This window comes from Terrapene carolina, unplaced genomic scaffold (assembly GCF_002925995.2).
Source record: "Terrapene carolina triunguis isolate 2854851 unplaced genomic scaffold, T_m_triunguis-2.0 Scaffold42, whole genome shotgun sequence".
Taxonomy (NCBI): domain Eukaryota; kingdom Metazoa; phylum Chordata; order Testudines; family Emydidae; genus Terrapene; species Terrapene triunguis.
The window spans coordinates 64,351,783-64,363,887 of record NW_020664393.1 but is presented as its reverse complement, the minus strand read 5'-3'; positions in this window follow the sequence as shown (position 1 = coordinate 64,363,887).

Sequence of the window (12,105 nt, the reverse complement as noted above, 5' to 3'; positions counted from 1 at the left end):
AGGGTCTATATAAATAATTAATTATTACTACTACTGTTCCTGCAGGGATTAGTTTGTGAGGAAAGAGTAACTACAAAGGAAAAGATTGGTCAAATGACACTAAGGCCCTAAACTTACAAGGTTCTGCATGCATGCTAACAGAATCCTGCACCTTTGAGGAGCCCCAGTGAACTTACCGGAGTTCCATACAGACACAGAGGTCTGCCTGAATGGAGAACCTTGCAGAATCATAGACTAATGGGTACTGCCCCACTTGTGATGTTTAGTTTTGTGATGCCATATATTGCACTGTGCAAAATTTTGCCATAGACATTTTCTCTAGTAAGTCTACTTTAGTGCTAAAAACCTTCCCTTGAATGATGCAAAAAATAGATTCATCAACTACCACATACCTCGCTGCAACAGGGGATGCTTTATTTATGCATTAAGGTTCAAAGGAGACATTTTGATGCTGCTATTGCAGCAGGAACTGCTGCAGATACTACTTTCCAGTAGGCCCAGTATGTTACCAGATAGCCGTGGACTGGAAAAATTATAACCTACAAATGGAAAATTGAAATATATTGAAATCATACCAGGGAGTCAGAGGAACATGTCTCCTGGAATGGCTCCTGTGTTGGTAGAAATGACTGGGCAATGATCCCAGCAGCATATTAATCTCTAATCATAAAACTAGTATAGGAAGGTCAATTAGTTCCTAGGAAGATAAAACAGGTTTAATAAACTAAAGTTTGGTGGTCATGAATGGATTATACTCTTCCCAGTTTTGTTCAGCACTGTCTACCCAGTATGCCAAGTGAAAATAAACATTTAAGGGTGAAATTCATTCCTGTGCACAAAGTCTGTGCACTATTTACATCCCACTAAGACCTGAGGGGCAAAAACAGTGGGGCATGGGTCTTGTGCAGACTTTCTGAACAGTGGTGAATTTCACCCTAAGGGGATGTCTACACTGCAGTAAAACTCCGGTGGCTGGGCTGTGTCAGCTGACTCGGGCTCGTGGGCCTTGGGCTGTGGGGCTATGGAATTGCAATGTAAACATTCAGGCGTGGGCTGGAGCCAGGGCTCTGGGACCTTCCCTTCTCGTGGGGTCCCATGCCCCAGGCTCCAGCCTGAGCTCGAACATCTACACTGCAATTTCATAGCCCCACAGCCCAAGGCCCGCGAGCCTGAGTTAGCGGACACAGGCCAGCTGTGGGTGTTTTATTGCATTGTAGACATATCCTAAGTGCTCTAATGTGGTATCAACCATCATGCTTTGTTTGCGGAACTGAAGAGCAGCACTTCAGTGGAGCACTATGCCTCCTGGAATTCCCCAGCATGCAGTGGGAGTGACCTGCTGCTAACCCCTCTGTGATGTGGCAGGAGATGGGGAGTTAGCCTTGCCTCCTCCCTGACTCATTTGGAGCAACTTGTGGGGTGGGGATGTTTGCACAGAATGGCCCCTGCACTCAGGAGCAGGGACCATGATTATGGATGGTCCTGCCTCGGAAGCACAAGGTGAGGAGGGCTCCTCATGCCCTTCCCCATTGCGCACTTATGAAGGGGTTGGCCACATACATTTAGACGAGTCTTCATTGCGACTAGGCCTAGGTGCTGATAACATAACTAGGCCAAAACTCCAGCTCAGGTGGGACCAAACCTCTCTTTGAGGGGTTAGAAATGCATAACCCTAAATAATACCTTATAGTGAAAACAACATATGTGGCATCTAGCCAATTTCAAAACATTTTTTATCATTTGTTTATTAAATCATGCATTTCACCTGTGAGGCAGATAAATACTATTGTCTCAGTGTTATCGATGAGGAAACTGAAGCAGAGAGCTAAAACGCTAGATCCTCAAGGGGGCTTTTAGGTGCCCTGCCACCTACTAGGATTTTCAGGTGCATTGGGAGAGTTAAGCACTTAAAAAAGGGATTCACTGATGCCAGCGCGCTGAGTAGGGAGCCACCTAAGCTAGCCTGCGTCACGGACAAAGCAGTTCCTAAAGGAGTGGAAAGAGATGCTGGCGGTGTAAGCACTGGACTGGGAGTCAGGAGATATGGAATCTGTTTATACCTTGCTAGCCTTTCCTGGCTGAGTCATTTAACTTCTCAGGCTCCCTCTTTCCAATGTATGAGATGGCAAGAGTGACAGTAGTTTATTTCACAGAGGTGTTGTAAGACCTAATTGATAAATATGTGTATAGCACTTTGAGTCTTGGATGGACGGTACTGCAGATATGCAAAGTGTTGTTATCGTATCTTCCATTTTCTTCTTCACTGATTTTATAGTCCAAAACCCCTCTGTCAATGGAAACCATTCATGGGCAAATCTTCTAGAATGCCAGGACTCATTGTAATCACTCATGGTTTCTCAGCTTTAGTTTCCAAGGACATGTGATGTGAACCTGGACATATTTCTGTCTTTCTTCCATGCCTGACCACCTGCTGTTGAGTCTGCCCATGCTATTTTCTCCTGCTCCCCCCCCAATAAGTGTCCTCCATTGGTCCTTACCTTATACCTTCTTTCAGCATTCTCTATCCTCCTGCAGTTTGTTTTTCATTTCCTTTTCCCCTTTCCTCTTTGCAAATCTCCTCAGTCCTCACCTATATACTCCTGCCTATTTCCTGGTCTCCTCATTCCAGTCCCACCAGAGCCTGGACATGAGTTCAGGGCTGGGAGCTGCTGCCTCTCACATGTCTCAGCTGTACCTGTGAGCAGACATGATTTCCATTACCATACGGTTCAGCTAAGCGGCACTGGGGCATCCAGGGAGCTAAGCAGTGGTGAGCTGGAGCCGGTTTGCAAGAACCGGTTGTTAAATTTAGAAGCTGGTGTAGAACCGGTTGTTAAAGGGGCCGGCAGATGGGCAAACTCCGGCCCGCGGGACCGTCCTGTCCGGCCCGCCTGAGGTCCCAGCTGGGAAGGCTCCCCTGGCCCCTCCCCCGCTTCCCTCCCTTGCATGGCCCCAGCGTGCCGCGCTGCCGGTGCCAGCGCTCTGGGCAGCTCTGCAGCTCCTGCCGCTTTGAGCAGCATGGTAAGGGGGCCGGGGCTGGGAGGAGAGGTTGGATAAGGGGCAGGGAGCGGTTGGAGGGGGTGGAGGTTCTGGGGGGGCGGTCAGGGGATGGGGAACGGGGGGGGTTGGGTAGGCGTGGGAGTTCCGGGGGGCGTCTGTCGGGGTGGTGGTGGATGGGGTCGGGGCAGTCAGGGGACAGGGAGTGGGGCGAGTTGGGTAGGGGGTGGGGTCTTGGGGGGCACTTAGGGTGGGGGGGGTCTCAGGAGGGGGTGGTCAGGGGACAAGGAGCAGGGGGTTGATGGGTTCCGGGTTCTGAGGGGGGCAGTCGGGGGCAGGAAGTGGGTTGGGGTCAGATGGGTGGGGGCGGGGAGACAGGCACGTGGGGCTTGTACTCATCGCGCGGTTCCCTACCGGGTCTTCAGCGGCACTTCTGTGGTGGTGGGGTCTTCACTCGCTCCGGGTGAAGGACCCGCTGCCGAAAACCCGGAGTGAGTGAAGGCCCCCCACCCCACCGCCGAAGTGCCACCGAGGACCCAGTAGGGAACCGGTTATTAGGATTTTGGGAGCTCATCACTGGAGCTAAGGAAGCAGAAGAGAGGCAGCTGCTGGATGTGCTGCTTTGTGAAGCACATACCATGTTGCAATGGGAATAGGCATCATAGACAGGGGAACCCCATGACAACCAAAAATCCTAGGGTTTAAATGCTACTGGGGGAAACTCTCAGTTTCAATAAAATTGGCTGGGACTGGCTACCAAGGCTAACATCTCCTCTAATCTAGAACTTTGCTGTCCTTAAAGTGAGGGATGCTTGCCTCTCCCACCCATGTCTCCTCCTGTGACTCACATTCACTTCAGAGTCAGATGAAAGGGTTTTCAAGAGTCTGTTTTCATTTGCCCCATATTATGGGAGCCATCAGACAAAAAGCCAAGACAGGAAGCTGATGTCCTTTTCAGAAGATGGAAGAAAAGTAATGGGGGAAAGGGGAGGGAAGCCAAAGGTAATTCTGAAATAAATCCTTAACTTCTAAACTGCAGAGCTAGGGTCTTAGGTATTGTTAATGAACCATTAGCCCTGCCCTAATCACAACATCTCTTTCTTTTGTTCTCACACCCTACTGCTTTCTCTCAGCTTGGACTTTCAGAAGTGACAGCACCCCTCATGAGCAAAATCTGTTGAAAAAAAGGAGCATAGCTCATGCTGGTTATAATGGACACATCTGTGCTTGCAGTGTTTGTCCATCATACCCAGTGTTTGCTTTAAGCAGCATGGTGGAGAGTATGTAACAGCGTGTGTATGTGTGTGTGTGGGAGCAGGGGTAAGGAGGCAGTGAGAACGCAGAGACTACTTAAAACACCACTAAGTCATTTTGTTTCTCAGTACTGAATTTATTGCAATTCACTTTGTAGTCAGATGAATGGACTATATATATAATTAAAGACATTTTACTCCAGATTGTTTTTACTACAACATAAATCTGCTGACTGTTTGCTGAGGATTTTGGACAGCAAGAACACAAGCAACCCTTGGTGTGACTTGATCTTCTATTGAAATCCGTACAACTTTGCCGTCAGTGTCCACCATTTAGCTAAAGAACAAACGCATGAAGACTAAAATTCCCACTAGTTTCATGATCTTGTTTTTTGTCTGTGCCAATTCCTCCCTCCCAGCTCTCCCCCATCAAACGATCAGCAACTCCTAGTAAATGTTTGGAACATGTTTGAAATAACAATGTCCATTCTTCCCTAGAACATTTCTAGAGACAGTGGGCCCGATTCAGCTCTCACTTGGGGCACATCTACACTGGAATAAAAACCCATGGCAGGGCAGCGGCTGGCCCAGGGCAGCGGACTCGGGTTCGTGGGGCTGAGTCAGTTGGGTTAAAAATTACAGGGCAGACATTCAGGCTTGGGCTGGAGGCCGGGATCTGAAACCTCACAAGGAGGTGGGTCTCACAGCCCTGGCTTCAGATGCCTACACTGCTATTTTTAGTCCGACCGTCCTGAAAGCTCCAGTCAATTGATCTACGCTCTGAGACTCGGTGCTGCAGGTTTTGTCCTGCATGTAGATGTGCTTCTGGCTCTGATCCTGCAATGAAGTCTACATGGGTGAGTCCTTGGGACTCCACCAGTAGGAATATCTGAGCAGGACTGGAGCCTTACACAAGTGTAACTCCATTAACTCCTGACACACTGCTGTAACTCAGTGCTTACACTTAGGCTTTGTCTACACTACAGAGTTTTGTCGACAAAAGTTATGCCGACATACAGCCACTGCTTTAATTAAACTGCTGTTGCTTGTCCACACTATGCTCCTTGTGTCAGCAGAGCGCATCCACACTAGCAGCTCTTGCATCGACACAGAGAGCAGTGCACTGTGGGTAGCTATCCCTCTGTGCAACTGGCTGAATGGTGCTTTGGGAAGGGTTTGCAATGCCTCATGGGGCAGGTACAGTGTCACATGACGCAGGTTTCTCAAGCCCCTCATTCCACGGGCATCCTACTAGATTGCCAGCCGCTTTTCAACTGAAGTGTGTGTGTGTGTGTGTGGGGGGGGGGGAATAGAATGTGTGACAGGGAGTGTGTGTGTGTGTGTGTGTGTGTGTGTGTGTGTGTGTGTGAAAGACAGAGACAGAGTATGCATTGGGGGAGTGTGTATCACATCAGCCCCTGCCTCCCTCCCTGGATCTGCACAGCACAGCAGTCCCTTCGCCGTCCCTCCCACCCACCACAGCAGCAGCCTGTCTGCCACTGTGTTCCTAGTGCAGGAGAGAGCAGGATTCCACATTAATGATTTGCTCTTTGCTGCTGGAGCAGAGCAGCACGCTCAGCTGTCAGAACTTCTCAGAGCTTTGAAAGGGGAGGGGTGCATGCCTGCAGGGCAGCCGAACTCAAAACGGTGAGCAGAGAGGTCACGGTGGGCATTGTGGGATACTGGGGGAGGCCAGTTATGGCAACAATATGGCAGCGTCTACACTGACACTTTGTCGATTTAACTTTGCCACAGAAAACGTTATGCCTTTCATCAAGTTGGTTTTATTTTGTCAGTAAAGCAGGAGAGTTTTGCTGACAAAAGTAGCATTGTAATGTGTATATCTCTACTGCCTTGTCGGCAAAAGCTGCCTTTTGCTGACAAAACTGTGTAGTGTAGACAAGGCCTTACACTGCTGTAATAGTTGACCTAATTAATTCCCTGCCATTGCAAGGCCTCAGGCATTGGTGGCACTTTGGTCTCTCCTGTTGTCTAGCCTGTGATATACAGGAGGTCAGGCTAGATGATCTAATGGTCCCTTTTTGCCTTAGGGCTTGTCTTCACATACAGCGCTACAATGGTGAAGCTGTGCCACTGTAGCGCTTTAGTGAAGACATTCCTATGCCTATGGGAGAGCTTCTCTCATTGGTGTAGTTAATCCACATTGTAGTTGTAGTGTAGGTGTAGATATAGTTAAGCTTGCACATCAATATAATGCTGTCTACATGGGGGGTTAGGTTGGTATAACTACGTTGCTCAGGGATGTGGATTTTTCACACCCCTGAGTGACGTAGTTATACCCATATAGGTCTGTAGTGTAACACTGGCCTTAGATGCTATGAAACTAAGGGCTCGTCTACATGAACATTTCATTTGCACCAAAATGGGGTATGAATCTACCCCACCCTAGTTTGCCATGGACTAACTGTCCCTGTGGACCCTGCTGATGTGCATAAGTAGTTCATTAGTGTGCTTTGATATAGTCCTCTTTGAAACAGGACTAATTAAAGTGCATTAAGAAAGTGCCAATGTGCACCAGCAGAGTCCACGAGGACAGTTAGTCTGTGGCAGGCTAGTGTGGGGTAGAATCACCACCCCAGCTTGCTGCGAACTAATTGTTCATGTAGACAAGCCCTCAGAGTAGAATCAGACCCTGTTATCCTACAGGCCCCTTTCCTAAAACCGATTGCCTATTAGCCTTGCAGCTGTAGATCAAATTATCTCTGTAATCCCATTCAGGTAAAGGTATGGTACATTGAACTCTTTTCTTTCACTTTTCCTGCTCTTTCATTTAAATAGAAACAGGTTTTTTTTTCAGCCCTCTCAAATATTTTGGTCATCATTCTCTGTTGTCCTGAACTTCTGTATCAGAATGGCAGGATTTTACACCCATTCTGCAGTCACTTTGCACTGTTGTAAATGACTATATCAAATGCAGGGCAATGGAACATTAGATCTATAGTTAAGGCTCGATTTAGTCACGGGTATTTTTAGTAAAAGTCATGGATAGGTCACGGGCAATAAAAAAAAAAATTCATGGCCTGTGACCTGTCTATGACTTATATTAAAAATACCTGTGACTAAATCTTAGAAGGGTTGTGGGGGGGCTTCTGCCGGGGGTGGCACCCGGGCCCGGGGGGGCTCTGGGTCAGTGGCACAAGCTGCTGGGGACCGCAGCTGATCCAGCCGGCCATCTGGGGACTGCTTCCTGGGGGTCACGGATCACAGCTGCTCCGGCTGACCCGGGACTGCTGCCGGGGACTACCTGAAGAGCAGCTGGTGTGGCTGTCCCTGGAACCACCTGAGCAGAAGTCTGGTCACTGAAGAAGTCATGGCGGTCGTGGAAATTCCTGGAATCCATGACTTCTGCGACAGACACAGAGCACTACCTATAGTATGAGAACAAAGTCTTGTATGCACCCTCTGACAATCACTCATGGCGAGTCTACACTAGAAGTACTACAGCAGAGCAGCTGCACCGATGAAGCTGCGCCACTGTAATGCGTCTGGTGAAGATTCTCTAAGCTGATGGGACAGACCTCTCTTATTGACTTAATTATTCCACCTCTGCAAGAGGCAGTAGCTATGTTGGCGGGAGAAGCTCTCTGGCTGACATAGCACTGTCTACACTGGCACTTAGGTCGGTGTAACTTACATTCCTCAGGGGTGTGCATTATTCACATCCCTGAGTAACGTAAGTTATACTGAAGTACATGGTAGTGTAGACAAGCCCTCAGTCAATCTATACAGCTCCAGTGGTTTCTTACGTCACTGTATTCCTGCAAATTTTTCTAATTTCCCCCCACAAAAGTTCACTTTCCTAGTATGAATGAATAGTGTCGTGTTATTAACTCTATGAATGTCAAATGAATTTTTCTCTTTGACAAATATCCTCAAGTTGACATATAAAATGCCGACTAACTAAAATTGCAAACACAAACATTGCCTCTTATGTATTTACTTTCATTCATTGAACCAAGCAGGATAAATGTGGAGTGACATTAAAACCAGAATGTTACAGTTTTTGTAATTTACTGCTCATAAATTATGATGATAACTTGAGGAGAAATGACAACTCTAGTTAAAGTTGCATAACTGTTTCCATTCCAACTCTCTGCTTTCAATTGCCCATAATTTTCTCAAATTTTCACCATTCATTCTAAAAGTTCACACATTCAGTTTCTGCCTGAAGGTGAATTTTGTGGGAAAGTTTATGCAAGTATGATCCAGCCATTCTTGAGAATTAGCAGCTTAAAATCAATTTTTTAAAAAAGAGTACATTTTTACCATTATAAAAAAATACTTTATTTTTCTTTGAACATCTCTCTCCCCAGAACAACTGGAGTGGAAGGCAGAAGGGTCCGATTGTTTGCTGCGATAAATGGGTGAACTTCCAGTGGAGTTGTGCCCATTTACACCTAGCCTATAATTTGGCCTGGAAATAGCCTTCATTGAAAAGACAAGACCTGGTGAAAATTGGCTTTGCTCTGAACAAGCTATGAAACTTTGGAAATAGACTGCTGTTCTTCCTATGCAGTAGATTTTACATGCATAAATATGAGATAGATGGCATATACATTCCCACTTTGTTTATGGATCACAAAGCTAACGAAATCCATGCTGAGGCAATGAGTGACTTTGCTGTATAGTGAAAAGTGTAGTGCAAATATGCAAGAGCCAAGCCAAGGGCTATACCCCCCACAGACTGCAGAAGATGCAAAAGAGTTAGATAGGATTGCTGTGCATTCTGGGTAAAATTAAACCTCAAGAGTCAGCACCTGTGCACCACCTGGATCCCATTTAAACCCTAGTGTGAGGGTTTATGTGCTCCATAAAGCTTGTGCTGGCTCTATGTTCAGGGGGGACGTTACCCTACAACTCGTTTTAAAGAAATGTTTTTAGTTTTTATGTAATAGATGTAAACTGTGACCACTGTTGTTTGGTACATAGCTTAATACAGAAGCAGCCTGTGATTTGAGATGTACCTAGAATTCCTACCATTCCCCAGGACAGGCTGGCACTCTTTTGAGCTAGGCTATAACATATTTTATTTTTTCTGTTAATATTCCAAATACAAAGTGCCTTTTTCTGCTGTGTTCGGCACCTATGATTTTATTGACATCTGGGTTGCCTTTGGCTGACCATGTAATTGTATGTACCTTGCAAATATGTAGAATAAATCCCCCTTTTGACCATAAAGCTTATGGTTTGAGCCTGCCTCCAGATATGCTCTCAGATTTCCTCACATCACTGGTAAAATCTCTTACTATGCTTGTGCTCGTGGCAAGATGGCCCTGAGAATCTGCACAGTGAAAGGACAGTGGTGCCTCTTAATGTAGAGAGCAGACTTTACACCTCACTTGTCAGTAAAAGAGTAGCACAATGGGAAGGACAGGAGGAAATTAGTTTAATAGTTTATGGATGAAGAGATGCCTCAAAGGAACCTGCTTATGCTATTAACCCTGATCCAACTGCCATCAAAGTCAGTAAGAGTGTTTTTGTTGGCAGTCAAATAAAACTCCATGCCCCTGATGTCCAAATGCAAATTCTGAAGCCCCACTATCTTGCACTGACAACAAAAATAATAGTGGGCTAGATTAGATCTTGAGGCACAGCCCTTAGCAGGGACGGTGCATGAATTGTACCTTCCCAGGAGTAGCTCCAGGTGGTGCTGAACACCCCTTTGAAGTACAATTTCTTCCTTGCTTCATACTTCCTCTAGTGGAGTAATAACTTGCTGTTGATGAAAGCTGAAGTGCACTGGCAGTGACATGTGTGGAAACTGGCACCGGCCTACATGGCACAGTGCTGTTCTGTGCTATTCCTGGCTGATGCTATCACTTTCAAATATGCTCACAGCTATAAAAGTGAAATCACCTCATCTCAATTTACATTGCCAGCCCTATTATTTTTTTTTACAAGTCCCTTATATGTACTTTTTGTCCTAAGCTCATTCCCTCATTTAGCACTGGACCAGGGAAGGACTATGTTTTGTCCAATAACTTGGGAGTCATTCTTTTTAGATGGTATAGCTCCTCCTATTTATACCAATTAGGGATCTGGTCCTTAAGTGGATGTTGTGTGGTGGGTGACTATGGTTAGAACAAGCTCACAAAGTCATAGAGATTAAGACCAGAAGGGACCACAAGATCATCTAGTCTGACTTCCTGTATAACACAGGCCACCAACACCACCCCGCACCTGCACACTCAACCCAACAACCACATTTAAATCAATGTATTACAGCCCACAAGAGACTAAACTATTATGTGCCACAGGCAGAGAATAGGAGGGACCGAGATGCACCAGTGCCCATTGCCCCTGCAGTGGCAGGGAAATAAGTCAGCAAGATATACCCAGATACTCCTGGCAAGTGACCCGCACGAACAAGCTGCAGAAGATGAAAAAATTCCTTCCCTACTCCACATATGGTGATCAGTTAGACCCTAAGCATGTGAGCAAGAACCAGCCAACCAAGCACCCTAGAAAGAGAATATTCAGTGCCTGGGCCCACCCTGTCCAATGCTATCCATCTTCAGCTATGGCCCTCTCTGATGCTTCAACCAAGGGAGATCACCCTGCTTCCTGATTAAATTGGTGGGGGACAAAATGCATTGTCTAGCTCTTTTACACATACACTAGTTTAAACATGCAGCATTAAAGAACCCTCAATTGCTAAGCACAAATAAAAAAAATAAAGATGTACTTGGCAGGGTCTTAAAAGAAACCATTTCAGGGCTCTGAAACCATTGCCCACAATACCTGATATAAGATCACCCAACAACAAGCAAGACATTAGAAATACGAAGGGCTCTTGAGCACTAAATTTTCACAGCAGATCAGCACAAAGTTCTTTAGCACAGATGTTTCTGTAATTGTGATACACTGGGAAAAAAGTCTCTGTTCAAACTTTAGTGGCTCCCAGACTCACACTTCCACCTGTGTGTTGTGGTGGTCTAGTCTTAATACACTGGACTGTAATGTGAACCATGTGCTAACATGTGTCTGGCTCAAAAAGTTGTTAAGGCTTTCCCGCCGCCGCCCCCATGCACTCCACACATCTTTAAGTGGGTTCCTTTGTTTCCACTTTTATGTTTAAAAGATTTATCAAATAGGAAGAATAAAGGCACTGAGTAGCTCATGGGACTGCTTATGTGGGAGAGAGCCAGTGCAGATCCACCTAGTGTGGTAGTTGCTACCCTGTGATGTATGTGCAGTGGCCTGTGTGAAATGAGTGGGGTGGTCCCAGTTACAGCGGGGTGAATTATTTGTAGAGCACAAGTTGTTTAATGCAGTTAGTCTCTTTCGCTGTTAGCAAATTATCTGTGAACAGACTTTGTGTTTTACAGATGTGTTCATTATTGAACAAACGGTTTATACAAATATATTTCAGCCCGTGAATTGACTCATGAGCTATTTATCACAGCTATTATTCTGATTATGGGCTTTTTTGGAACATGTGCTTTGTGATTGGCCACTTAAGCCATATCACCCTGTGTCTGACTGGATTGTGATGGTGATGATGATGATGATTTATTTGTATTATCATAGCGCCTGGGAGCCTTAGTCCAGGAGCAGGATCCCGTTGTGCCAGGGGCCGTACACACACAGAACAAAAAGACTGTCCCGGGATGATTCCCAAACCCACAATGAGCTTTCAAAAAGGCAGAGTGAATGTTTCCATCACAAATGTTTCTGAAAATACATGTTTGCATGATTCCTCAGACCACTGTCTTTCTGTGAAAAGTTTTGATTAAAGAAAAAAGCCTGTACAAATATTAGTGGAAAACAAACACAAAGGGACCTGACATAAAATATTCAAATATCCTTTCCCCCTCATTTTCACACTCCCAAT